Below are 14,725 nucleotides of genomic sequence, written 5' to 3' on the forward strand. Positions count from 1 at the left end.
ACTGAGAGAAAATCTGGAATACATTTCTCATAAATTTCCTCAGCATGTTATAGTCTTAGGTGGAGATTTCAATTTACCAGATGTAGACTGGGACACTCAGATGTTTAGGACGGGTGGTAGGGACAGAGCATCGAGTGACATTATACTGAGTGCACTATCCGAAAATTACCTCGAGCAATTAAACAGAGAACCGACTTGTGGAGATAACATCTTGGACCTACTGATAACAAACAGATCCGAACTTTTCGACTCTGTAAGCACAGAACAGGGAAGCAGTGATCACAAGGCCGTTGCAGCATCCCTGAATATGGAAGTAAATAGGAATATAAAAAAAGGGAGGAAGGTTTACCTGTTTAGCAAGAGTAATAGGAGGCAGATTTCAGACTACCTAACAGATCAAAACGAAAATTTCTGTTCCGACACTGACAATGTTGAGTGTTTATGGAAAAAGTTCAAGGCAATCGTAAAATGAGTTTTAGACAGGTACGTGGCAAGTAAAACTGTGAGGGACGGGAAAAACCGACCGTGGTTCAACAACAAAGTTTGGAAACTACAGCGAAAGCAAAGAGAGCTTCACTGCAAATTTAAACGCAGCCAAAACCCCTCAGTCAAACGGAAGCTAAACGATGTCAAAGTTAACTAAGGAGGGCTATGCGTGAAGCGTTCAGTGAATTAGAAAGTAAAATTCTATATACCGACTAGACAGAAAATCCTAGGACGTTCTGCTCTTACGTTAAATCAGTAAGTGGATCGAAACAGCATATCCAGACACTCTGGGATGATAATGGCATTGGAACAGAGGATAACACACGTAAAGCTGAAATACTAAACACCTTTTTCCAAAGCTATTTCACAGAGGAAGACCGCACTGCATTTCCTTCTCTAAATCCTCGCACAAACGAAAAAATGGCTGACATCGAAATAAGTGCCCAAAGAATAGAAAAGAAACTGAAATCACTCAACAGAGGAAAGTCCACTGGACATGACGGGATACCAGTTCGATTCTACACAGAGTGCACGAAAGAATTTGCCCCCCTTCTAACAGCCGTGTACCGCAAGTCTCTAGAGGAACGGAAGGTTCCAAATGATTGGAAAAGAGCACAGGTAGTTCCAGTTTTCAAGAAGGGTCGTCGAGTAGATGCGCAATACTATAGGCCTATATCTCTGGCATCGATCTGTTGTAGAATTTTAGAACATGTTTTTTGCTCGCTTATCACGTCATTTCTTGAAACCCAGAATCTGCTCTGTAGGAATCAACATGGATTCCGGAAACAGCGATCGTGTGAGACCCAACTCGCTTTATTTGTTCATGAGACCCAGAAAATATTAGATACAGGCTCCCAGGTAGATGCTATTTTCCTTGACTTCCGGAAGGCGTTCGATACTGTTCCGCACTGTCGCCTGATAGACAAAGTAAGAGGCTACGGAATATCAGACCAGCTGTGTGGCGGGATTGAAGAGTTTTTAGCAAACAGAACACAGCATGTTGTTCTCAATGGAGAGACGTCTACGGACGTTTAAGTATCCTCTGGCGTGTCACAGGGGAGTGTTATGGGACCTAGTAGATAGTGTCGGAAGTTCCATGCGGCTTTTCGCGGATGATGTTGTAGTATACAGAGAAGTTGCCGCGTTAGAAAATTGCGGCGAAATGCAGGAAGATCTGTAGCGGATAGGCACTTGGTGCAGGGAGTGCCAACTGACCCTTAACATAGACAAATGTAATGTATTGCGAATACATAGAAAGAAGGATCCTTTATTGTATGATTATATGATAGCGGAACAAACACTGGTAGCAGTTACTTCTGTAAAATATCTGGGAGTATGTGTGCGGAACGATTTGAAGTGGAATGATCACATAAAATTAATTGTTGGTAAGGCGGGTGCCAGGTTGAGATTCACTGGGAGAGTCCTTAGAAAATGTAGTCCATCAACAAAGGAGGTGGCTTACAAAACACTCGTTCGACCCATACTTGAGTATTGCTCATCAGTGTGGGATCCGTATCAGGTCGGGTTGAGGAGATAGAGAATATCCAAAGAAGAGCGGCGCGTTTCGTCACAGGGTTATTTGGTAACCGTGATTGCGTTACGGAGATGTTTAGCAAACTCAAGTGGCAGACTCTGCAAGAGAGGCGCTCTGCATCGCGCTGTAGCTTGCTGTCCAGGTTTCGAGAGGGTGCGTTTCTGGACGAGGTATCGAATATATTGCTTCCCCATACTTATACCTCCCGAGGAGATCACGAATGTAAAATTAGAGAGATGACATACATGGCGCAAATTTGATTTGCGATCTGAATGTAAAATGGCTAGTTCCACATCATTACGATATGTGTTGCAAATGACCCATGGAACATGAAACTAACTAACTAATTGACTATATTCATATGGTGTTCGAGAATGAGAAAACACAGGACTTTCATCAAACTTTAAACATAATTTCAAATCTTCTTTCAATTGTGTCTCACTTACGTGCTTAACGTCAAAAATATAACACATTAACTCATTTGTAAAGTATTCAGAATTTTGGAGGTGTTTTTTACGTGGGAGATCGATTCTTTATACATTCAGGTGTCTAACGGTGTATTATCTACAATCGACGGTGATCGCAACAACTATAACTCGAATGAAATTAATCAGTGACTAAGGCAGCTAATAGAGGTTACTTGTTCCTAACAAAATTTGTTTCATCAATGCCTCTTTCTCGTCCCGCTCAGATATACGAGTATATTCTGCAAACGACTGTGAAGTGCATGGCAGGGGATACTTTCGTAACAACAGGCATTAGGACTGTTTCTTGTTCCATTCACGTATGAAGCATGGGAAAAATGGTAGTTTAAACGCCTCTGAGTGCGCTGCAGTTACACTACTCTTGTCTTCGAAGTCCCTATGGGATCGATACTTAGTCACATTAATATGAACAGCCGTCAAAAGCTTGAGTAACCACCTTTTGCAGCACATCCACTGCGAGACGTGCTACAAGAGTGTCAGTGAGGTTCCGGAAGGTATCGACAGGCATGTGGAGCCAAGCTGACTCTGTGGAAGTCTCTCCTGTACACATCTCTGCAGCAGTCGTTCACCCCTGTAATCTATGGCCCATGGTGCACCACAGTTAACTCGGTGACAGTTTTGGATCATATTGCCACGAACGATATTGTGTGTATTATGTATTAAACGGGGGACTTAGAAACGACAGAGAGGCTTCGTTCCGCCGTAGACCTCAGTGGTTCACAAGCTCACAACAAGCTACAGCAGTCCACACCCCTCACCACCACCCCACACAGAGCCTTGGGTTATTGTGCGGTTCGGCTACCAGTGGTCCCCCCTCCCCTCCCCGCCGGGAACGTCTCATACCAGACGAGTGTAAACCCAAATGTTTGTGTGGTAGAGTAATGATGATGTACGCGTACGTGGAGACTGTTTTCGTAACAATCGCCGACATAGTGTAACTGAGGTGGAAGGGGAATCAGCCCGCATTCGCCGAGGTAGATGGAAAACCACCTTAAAAACCGTCCACAGGCTGGCCGGCACACCGGACCTCGACATTAATCCGTCAGGCAGATTCGTGCTGGGGACCGGCACCGCCTTCCGCTCGGGAAGCAGCTCGTTAGACCGCATGGCTAGCCGGGCGGGCCATGCATGTATACTTGAACTTGGTTCTAGAAACTTTCTAAGTATGCTTCCACAGGATAGTTTCGTCTACCGTCAGGAGTATGCCAGTTCAGTTCCTTCAGTATCTCCGAAGCACTCTCGTGGGTCAAACAAATCTGCTACCATTCGTACTGCCCGTCTCTTAACACTCAATGTCCTCTGTTACATCTATTTGGTATGGGTCCCACACACTTGAGCAGTATTGTAATGTGGGTTACAGGAATGTTCTGTGTGCAATGTCCTTTGTAGACTGACTGCATTTCCCTAGTATTCTATCAGTGAACAGCAGTCTACCATCTGCTTTACCTACATCTGAGCCTCTGTGATTGTTCCATTTCCATATTCATACACTCAGGCATCTGTATGTGTCGAATGATTCCAAGAGTAACTTCTACATCTACATCTACATTTATACTCCGCAATCCACCCAACGGTATTTGGTGGAGGGCACTTTATTTGCCACTGTCATTACCTTCCTTTCCTGTTCCAGTCGTGTACGGTTCGCGGGAAGAACGACTGCCGGAAAGCCTCCGTGCGCGCTCGAATCTCTCTAATTTTACATTCGTGATCTCTTCGGGAGGTATAAGTAGGGGGAAGCAGTATATTCGATACCTCATCCAGAAACGCACCCTTTCGAAACCCATTACGTGCCTGACTTTGGAGCTCCCGACTACCAGTAAGCCCACCCTCTGCGACCGCCCGGATCGTGTAGACTGAGGGGCAACCTCTGGAACAGGACAAGCAGCCGTGTCTGGCCGAAGATCAGTATCAGCCGGAGACAGAGCCTAAAACCAGTTTGTCAGACAAACTGGAGAGGCTATCCGTTCAGCCTTCTGGATTGTCTTTCGCCCCCTGCCACACCTCGAGATGACCTCCCACTCTACCACGGGTGAGGGGTCAGCCTCAATGTGGGCAGTATCCCGGGCAACCACAGCCGTAGTCCGATCGGGGGATGCGTGGGACGAGCTGGCCGTCCCCAACAAACCCCCATCTGGTCCCCCACAGTGATGCCCATTGGCAACAGCTTCAAGCTGCGTGACCAAAGCCAACACTGCCTGAAGCTGTGAGCGAAGGGATGCCAACTCAGTCCACATCTGAACACAGCAGTCACAGTCCCTATCCATGCTAAAAACTGTTGTGCAAAGAATGTCTGAACTAATCTACAGAGCACTTACTGATATTGTAGTCATAGCGGACTACGTTTTTATGGAATGAGATTTTCACTCTGCAGCGGAGTGTGCACTGATATGAAACTTCCTGTCGGATTAAAACTGTGTGCCGGACTGAGACTCGAACTCGGGACCTCGGGACCTACCAGTTGGTAGAGCACTTGCCCGCGAAAGGTAAAGGTCCCGAGTTCGAGTCTCGGTCCGGCACACAGTTTTAATCTGCCAGGAATTTACGTTTTTATGTTTTTTTGACGTGCACAGCTTTACATTAACGAACACTTAACGTAAATTCCCAATTTTTGCACCAAAGTGCAATCTTTTTAAGATCCGACATTATTCATGCAAATTTTTTCACACAGTACTTCATTATGGATATCTGCGTCATATGCGGCAGTCTGCAACGTCATTAATATACAACATGAACAGAAAGGGTCGCAACACACTCCTCTCGGGCACACCTGAAGTTATTTGCACATCTGTCGATAAGTCTCTATCATAGAGATCAAAAATGTTCAAATGTGTGTGAAATCTTATGGGACTTAACTGCTAAGGTCATCAGTCCCTAAGCTTACACACTATTTAAACCTAAATTATCCTAAGGACAAACACACACACCCATGCCCGAGGGAGGACTCGAACCGCCGCCGGGACCAGCCGCATAGTCCATGACTGCAGCGCCCGAGACCGCTCGGCTAATCCCGCGTGGCCTATCGTAGAGAACATGCTGTGTGCTCCCTACCAAGAAATGATCAACCCAGTCACAAATTTCGCTTCGTAATTTTGATAATAAGCACATGTGGAGTACTGCGTCAATTATTTTTCGGAAGTCAAGAAATACGGTGTGTACCTAGCTGCCTGATTCGTGGCTTTCAGCAAGTCATGTGAGAAAAACATGATTTTGGATTCACACGTACGATGTTTTCGGAATTCATATTGGCTTGCACGGAGAGATACCACATAACATTTGAGCTCAGAATATGTTCTAAGATTCTACAAAGAATGGTATCAAGATCATATCTGCTGCCCTTCTTGTAGGTTGGAGTGGCCTGTACTTTCTTCCAACCATTATGGTTACGGGACATGGTAAATCAGCCTCAGATATGGTATAGAATCTGGTAGGAATTCTATCAGGATCTGTAGTTTTGTTTAATGTGAATGATTTCAGCTGTTTCTCAATACCACTTTGCAATGGAACGAAAATTAAATCGAGGCAATACTCTTGGGTTTTCCTTCGTAAAGGGACATTTGAAAACCGAATTATGGATCTCTGCTATTTCTTTGCTACCCTTAAATTCAGTTCCTGTCTCATCCTTGAATGTTCGGACACTAACTTTTTTGGCACGAACAGCCCCTACACACGAAAGATTTATTGTCTTTTTGTGACAGTTCTTTCAATAAAATTCTGCTACGCTAGTAGTTGAAGGTTTCACTCGTAATCTGCTTGATAGCCAAACGTGTTTCATTCAGCATCTTTCTGTGCTTAAGCTTATAATTCGCTTTACACCTGCTATAATATTGTCTCTGTTTTCTTAGAAGCTTCTTTACTGTGACTGTACAACAGGTAGGGTCCTTCCATCATAAATTGATCCACTATGTACGTATCTATCCAGTGCATGGTCAACTATTCTTTTAAACTTGAGCCACAGTTCCTCTACATAATCCTGTCTCCAGCTAAAAGTTTCAAATTCCTCGTCGAGATACGATACTACTGCCTGATTACTGAACTTCGAAACCGTTCTATTTACTTGAATTTCCCTTTGTACTTCGGTAATTATTGCTGTTAAAACTGCATTATTGTCTCTGATATCAGTTTCTATATCTAGATCGTCAAAGAAGTCAGTCTGTTTGTTGCCATTAGATCCAATATACAGTATTTCCATCACGAGTACGTTGTCAAACTATCTGTTTTGGTAATTTTCAGAGAAAGCGTCTCGTAATGTTTTGTACAGTGGCTTGTCACACACAGCACTAATAAAACTGTAATTATGCCAATTGGGTATTGGACGATTTGAGTCTCCTCCAATATTACAGTACAGTTGGGGAATTTAAGGTACGTACTAGTGAACTGAGGTTTCCTCTGAAATTTTCAGTTACATGAGGGATTGAGTCTAGTGGTGGACAGAAGGATCCAACTGTAAATTTATGCACACCACTGATACTTAGTCTTGCCAAAACTGTTTCGCATGCAAGTTCAGTTTTATCTCGATGGATTTGAGGTCTTGAGACAAATACACACCTTCATTCCCCATTTGCCTATTATTTAGATATATGCTTAAATTTTCCCTAAAATCTTGCTGCTGTCAATTTCGGGTTTTAACCAACTTTCTGCACCTACTACTATGTGTGCTTCACTGGTTTTTAGGTGCTCTTCAAACTTTGACACTCTATTACGAACTTCTTCGCAAATATTGTATTGTCGCCTATAGGGCTGGGGACTGTGGCGGGGGCGGGGGGGGGGGGGGGGCATTTCTTTGGATCATACACTGGTACTTCTTGTCGGACGCTTATGAGAGAAAGTACTTTGTCGAATAATGGGTTCCTGCGGCGAAGTAGGAAGGTTGAGAAGACGATATCATCCATATAGATCCAACCAACAGAAAAATAGTAAGGCCCAATGACATTGAGAAGGGGTTGGCGTGTACTGCAGAGGGGTGACACAAGAGTATCGAGGATGATATTAAGCGGAAATTCCGAAGGCAGCGAGATCGGGTCCAGCAGAAAATCAGGTGGCTGTAATGGTGTTATTGACGGTCTGCAGAATGGAACACAGAAAACGGAAAGCACTAGCATAAAATCGGAACATCTGGAGAAGAACAGTGGAAGAGGCGGAGGTTCACCATCAAACTATAAAGTCACAGAAGAAGCAGAACTATGCAAACAGCTTATACAGTGACCGCATTGCGGATTACCCTCGGCCTGTTCTCTCATTTCTTTTTTCTTTCAGCTGCTGAAATTTTTCTATTACCCTGAAAAATATTGGGCAGTTAAAAAACATAAAATCGGGAGTTTACTGTACAAACATTCATTGTTGTTTGCATAATTAATTCTTATTCTCTTGCGACTTTATAGTTTGATGGTGAATCTGCGCCTCTTCCAATATTCTGCTCCAGATGTTCCGATTTTGTGCCAGAGCTTTCCGTTTTCTGTATCCTATGCTCTGTAGCTCGTCAACAACACCATCAAATCCACCTGATTTTCTGTCGCATCCGACATCCTTTGGCTTCGGAATTACTGGTGAACGATGTCACGTTACAAGACGGGTGTAGTAGTGCTGCTCGAACACCTCCAGCGCTGGACTGTATTGTTGCAGTGGATACTGTAGTCATTTGGTTTCTGTTGGTGCCGAACAAAGTCTGAAAAGCGAAAACGTTTTGTGCTGGCGATACAGCAGAAACTGGAAATGATACACAAACTCGAAAATAGCAATATTGATGCTCGGAATCTGACACTGAATTACAACGTGGATCAAACTACGATCGGTGATATTCCGAAAAATAAGGGCGAGATAATTCAGTTTGCGAGCAGTTTGATTCATCTAAGGGTTCGTCAACATGGAAGGCTATGAAAATGTCTACTTATACAGAACTGGATGGAGCGATATTGAGATGGTTTCAGGAGAAAAGACCAGAGGACAGACAAGTATGTGGTCCAACATGTGTCAGACAGGTCCAGTTTTTCTTCAAAATCTTGGGGATTGAAGGAGATTTTGATGCATCTCCCGTTTATTGAACGAGAAAATTTAGAACTGGAGCAATTATACACTATTTGTTCAAAAGTATCCGGATACCCCCCAAAACATACGTTGTTCATATTAGGTGCAGTGTGCTGCTACCTACTGCCAGGTACTCCATATCAGTGACCTAAGTAGTCATTAGACATCGTGAGAGAGCAAAATGGGGCGCTCGGCGGAACTCAAGAACTTCGAACGTGGTCAGGTGATTGGTGTCACTTGTGTTATTCGCCTGTATGTGAAATTTCCTCACTCCTAAACATCCCTAGGTCCACTGTTTCCGATGTGATAGTGAAGTGGAAACGAGATGGGACACGTACAGCACGAAAGCGTACAGGTCGACCTCGTCCATTGACTGAAAGAGACTGCCGACAGTTGAAGAGGGTCGTAATGTGTAATAGGCAGACATCTATCCAGACCATCACACAGGAATTCCAAACTGCATCAATATCCATTACAACTACTATGACAGTTAGGTGGGAGGTGAGAAAACTTGTATTTCATGGTCGTGCAGCTGCTCGTAAGCCACACATCACGCCAGTAAATGCCAAACGACGCCTCGCTTGGAGTAAGGAGCGTAAACATTGGACGATTGAACAGTGGAAAAACGTTGTGTGGAGTGACGAATCACGGTACACTATGTGGCGATTCGATCGCAGGGTGTGGATATGGCGAATGCTCGGTGAACGTCATCTGCCAGCGTGTGTAGTGCCAACAATAAAATTCAGAGGCGCTGGTGGTATGGTGTGCTTGTGTTTTTCGTGGAGGGGGCTTACCCCCATTGTTGTTTTACATGGAACTTTCTCAGTACAGGCCTACATTGATGTTTTAAGCACTTTCTTACTTCCCACTGTTGAAGAGCAATTCGGGGATGGAGATTGCATCTTTCAACACGATTGAGCACTTGATCATAATGCACAGCCTGTCGCGGAGTGGTTACACGACAACAATATCCCTGTAATGGACCGGCCTGCACAGAGCGTTGACCTGATCCTGTAGAACACCTTTGGAATGTTTTGGAACGCCGACTTCGTGCCAGGCCTCACCGACCGACATCGATACCTCTCCTCAGCGCAGCTCTCGGTGAAGAATCGGCTGCCATTCCCCAAGAAACCTTCCAGCACCTGATTGAACGTATGCCTGCTAGAGTGGATGCTGTCATCAAGGCTGAGGGTGGGCCAACACCATATTGAATTCCAGCATTACCGATGGAGGGCGCCACGAACTTGTAACTCATTTTCAGTCACGTCTCTGGATACTTTTGATGTTGTGTTGTGCTAATGGCATGGGATCAAATGTAGTCAAACTTGGAACGGTATGTAAAGCTAAAAAACCGCGCTGTTTGAAAGGAAAAGAAATGTACAAGTTACCTATCCATTATTCTCACCAAAATATGACCTGGGTGGACCGAACAATATTTCAAACATGTTTCATAATTGATTTGTGCCACAGGTGCGAGAACATTTAACGCTGAAGCGTCTACCTGTATCGTTATTGGACAATACACCATCGCATCCGAATGAACTTGTTCTGAAATCGGATGACAGGATGATTTTTATAAAATATTTACTCCCAAATGTGGCAGCCTTAATTCAGCCAGTGGGGTGTCATTGCTGCCATGAAGAAAATTTATAGAGGAAATCTGCTACAAAAACGTATCGACGAGGACAGCAACCTTCAAACATTTTGGAAACAATTGACTGTACTATACGCAATTTATGAAATATCGAAGGCGTGGCGTAAAATAAAACAATTAACCATAGGCAAGTCATGGAAAAACATTAACCTTCAAACGTATGAAAGCACAGATTCTGATGACGAGGAAGACTGCTAATTAGCTACGTTAGCTGTGTTTTGAAAAGTACTGCAGCATGTGAAACTGCCAAAGAAAATATTTGTCATGGTTTCACGTGGATCAAAGAGAGCTGGGTCATGCATGAGCTATTGAGTGACAGTGCTACCATTCAGCGAGTACAAGAGAAGTTCGAGGAGGTGAATGACAGTGGCGAAGATGACAACATTCCTTTAACTCCAGGAACAGTAATCAGGCATGCGTCAGCGCTTCAATGGGCCGAAGGGATATTGGACTAACTGGAAAAGCAAGAAAATTCTCACCTTTCTGACAAGTTGGTGTTGCATAAATTCGTAGTGCTATATGTAGAAGACAAGCTAACAAGGAACTCCTTGAGAGCGATGTCTCAAATTCAGTGTTTAGTAAGGCTCAACTACGACAGGAAAATAATAGCTGCTAATGGCTCACCATGTGCATCAGCAGGGCGACAGAAACTGAATGTCTGGGAGTTGCACACACCAACCTCCTATGAAGTGTATGTGTTACATTTCACAAATGGACATCGCCAAAATTCAAGAAATGTTCAAAACAAACCATTAACTTGCATCATGAACACCGAATGAAAAGTGGTGTACCAAAGTGATCATAAATGTTCGTACCATCAAGATCGAAAGTGATCTCCTCGGGAGTTACAAACTGTGCAGGACGCTCAGCTAGGTACGCACTCTTAAAGAATGCGTACAGAATCATATTAGTGTAATGGGATGATGAGAACTGATGGAATTTAATGGAATGCACTTGAATGCAAAACAGTCTGTGATGGGGCTTATTGTGAAACTTGCTATCCTTTAAGGCGTAGCTGCACATATTGTGATAATATATTTTATTGGCACGGAAGAATAAACAACATCCAGAGGCTGAATTTGTCTAATGGTTCCAGGTGGTACGAACTGCAATGTCACACACTTTTCAGGAGACACATTTTGTTCGAAAGGAGTATAATTTCAATATTCAGACCAGGAATCAAGCAAAAGCAAGTTATTTTGACAAGCTATTGTCCAAAAGCAGCGCGCTTACTCCCCTTGCAAAATCATGGACACAAGAAAGAATGGTAGCGGGCAGGACATCTCCAGCTTCTTGTAACACAATAAATAACTTTCTAGCCACTTTATCGTCCAGATTAAAGCTCACCATAATTGTAAATGAATGCATTAAGGCATTGACGTTAGTTGATCTTGGTAACTCAAAGTTCCATGGTTCCTTTCATATGCATTTCCTGGTCAAATCGTGATTGGTCGTGGTTGAAAAAACTTTTTCTCAGCGATGGGATAAGTTTGTTTATTTGACCTACAAATTTTCTGGCTGATTCGGCAGTTTGCTGCACATCGTCAAGTTGGTGCTTTCTTTGAAATTTTGTTATGTTACCTCTTCCAATTGTGTAGCGCTGTTTGAAGCTATGGAGCCATCCACTGTTTCCCTTGAAACCACTGTAATCTACATCACGCACAGTTTTATGTGCATAATGCAGTAGGTCACTATCGTGTATAAGGCAGCCTTGAAATGCGCAGACACCGGTTTTTGTAACAAGTGCACTTTGTCCTCCCTTGAATCTCTGGAGTTTGTCTTCCCTGACCAACAAGGATGATCAATTACATTGCTCGACACCTGTTTCAGAACCACTTTCAGTTGATAAGCATGTATCGTCGTCATTGTACTTCTCATGTGTATTGTCCGCACAATCGAGTGTATATGACACCACATATTCTACTAACTCGTCTGGTAGGAACGCTAATACTTCATCTGCCATTTCTTCCTGTCTTTGTGAAATACTTTGGGTTACTAAATGTCAGCTTTGGCAACTGTTGCTATAGATATAATGCAATGTTTGCTCTGTTTTTCGTTTCCTGCTCTGCTTTGTACCAACACCATTTACACTGTTGCACTGTTGTGAGTTACTCATCGACTAAGCTGTTCAACTATGCTCCATAGCCTCATGTTGTGCTCACCACTGGATACCTCCAGTCCTGCCCGGTTGCCATTAGCAGCCACCATTGTGGTTGCATGGTAGACAATACTTCGGGCGTTGAATGCCGTTAACATCACTGGCCTTTTGCGACCTCACACACAAAGGGGTCCTTGTTAGACGGACTACAGGTGTACAGCGTGCAGCATCAGTGACTGTCACGCTTCAAGAATACCTGAAGTGCCTGTGCGGTGGTGCTAACGGTGCTCCATATCCACTGGTGTAACAATTCAGTATTCAGTTATGTTGTCATGAGATGCAAACTGTATCGCCACTGCGAACCGGCCTGTCATGACACGAGGACAAGCTGTCGTCTGTGCTGATGGGATCAAAACCCCACCATATGCACACTAACCACTTTCTATTGGATGAAAAACGTAAAAGTGCATCAGCTGTTTGCTACGTGTATTCCAAGCTGGTGAAAAGAGCATACACTGTAGAGGAAAGCATAACCTCAGAAAAATATTTTGTATATATATTTCTCTAAATTCTTAAGTTACTACTTGTACATATTGTACATGGGTTGAATGAAAACTAATGCCTCCACCTTCGTTAATTGAGTTTGGATCGAAATATTTTAACAAATCAAACGCAGAAATAATCCTTAGAATTTGATCTCTAATTACCAATATTCACTTTTCCACATAATCACCAGCCAATTGGATACATTTCTGCCAACGGTGAACAAGTTCTCTGAATCCGTCACGAAAAAGTCGACACTCTGTTTCCGTAACCACAGACTCACAGTTCTGTCAACATCTTCATCATAAGCTTAATGATGTCCCTGCAGATCGTATTTCATTATTGGGAACAGATGGAAGTCAGACTGTGCTAAATCTGGACTGCGAGGAGGATGCCATATGCTGGTGAAATTCGGTCTCTGAAGATCTGTTGTGACGGCAAGTGAAGTATGTAGATTGGCATTGTCATGCTGCAGGAAAACATTTCCCTTTTCCTTTTGGACACTTGTTAGCAGTCGTTTCAGAGTTCCCAGCATTGTGATGTAACCTTCTGAATTTATTGTTGTTCCAAGGTCAAGGAAATCAACATGAATAACAACATCGGCGTCCTAGAACATTGTAGCCATGATTTTTAAGCTGAGGATCCGTCTTAAATTCCTTCTTCTGGGGCGTGTCTTTGTGTCGATATTCCATAGATTGACGTTTCGTCTCCAGGTCGTAATGGTGTACCCACGTTTCGTCTCCTGTCACAATTGAATTCTTGTAACGTGAGAGGAGTTCCCAGAAAATTTCAAGCCTGTGCGCTTTCATTCCAGGAGTCAGCATCTGGCGTACCCATTGTGCACAGATCTTCGAATAGCCAAGCAAAGCAATACTGTGACCCACACGTCCTGGTCAAATGCCGATTGTGATTGCGATTTCTCTCTGAGTGATACGACGATCGTTCCGAATCAATCTGCCAGCCTTTTGCTTGTGAAACTTGGTGGTTGCTGTCACAGGAAGTCCAACTCTTTGTTTGTCACGCAAGTCAGGTGTTCCCGCCTCAACATCTTTACACTTACTCACCCAAAGACGCGCAGTACTCACATCAACAATCACCATAAACTGCTTTCATTCTCTAATGAATCTCCTTTGGGATGACACCTTCTGCTGTCAAGAATTCAATGATTGCACGTTGCTTAAATCGCATTGACCGAGCGTCTGCGCAGGGTTCCATACTTAACACTGTATCAACACAACCGTCCAATGCTATGGCTTCCCGCCAACTGGAACTGTAGAGAAGAGGCTACGGAACAAGCCAGTACCTGCTGCATACCTATGCTGCCAACTGTTGAAGAACTACGAAGGTGGAGGCATTACTTTCCAATCAACCCTCGTATACATACAGTTTTTTAACATGGGAAGTGTATTTTTTGTGTGTGGTTCAAATGGTTCAAATGGCTCTGAGCACTATGGGACTCAACTGCTGAGGTAATTAGTCCCCTAGAACTTAGAACTAGTTAAACCTAACTAACCTAAGGACATCACACACATCCATGCCCGAGGCAGGATTCGAACCTGCGACCGTAGCGGTCTTGCGGTTCCAGACTGCAGCGCCCTTAACCACACGGCCACTTCGGCCGGCTTTTGTGTGTGGAAACATACGTATATTACATGAAGATGAACGAGTTCAACTTGTGTAAAAAAAAAAGAACGTGTTACATGAATTATATTTTGACAAACAAATAAATCTAGTTTCTGGAACTCTAGTTATTGTTTTTTTTTTCATTCTACACTGTGATATAAATATATGTATACATATATTGTGTACAACCTGTAGCTACATCTGCATTGCATACATGTTTTGTACAAGAATGGATGCATTATAAATCATTTTTTACTGTAGGCTATTGCACATATCTGCAT

This window comes from Schistocerca serialis, chromosome 2, assembly GCF_023864345.2.
Source record: "Schistocerca serialis cubense isolate TAMUIC-IGC-003099 chromosome 2, iqSchSeri2.2, whole genome shotgun sequence".
NCBI lineage: Eukaryota > Metazoa > Arthropoda > Insecta > Orthoptera > Acrididae > Schistocerca > Schistocerca serialis.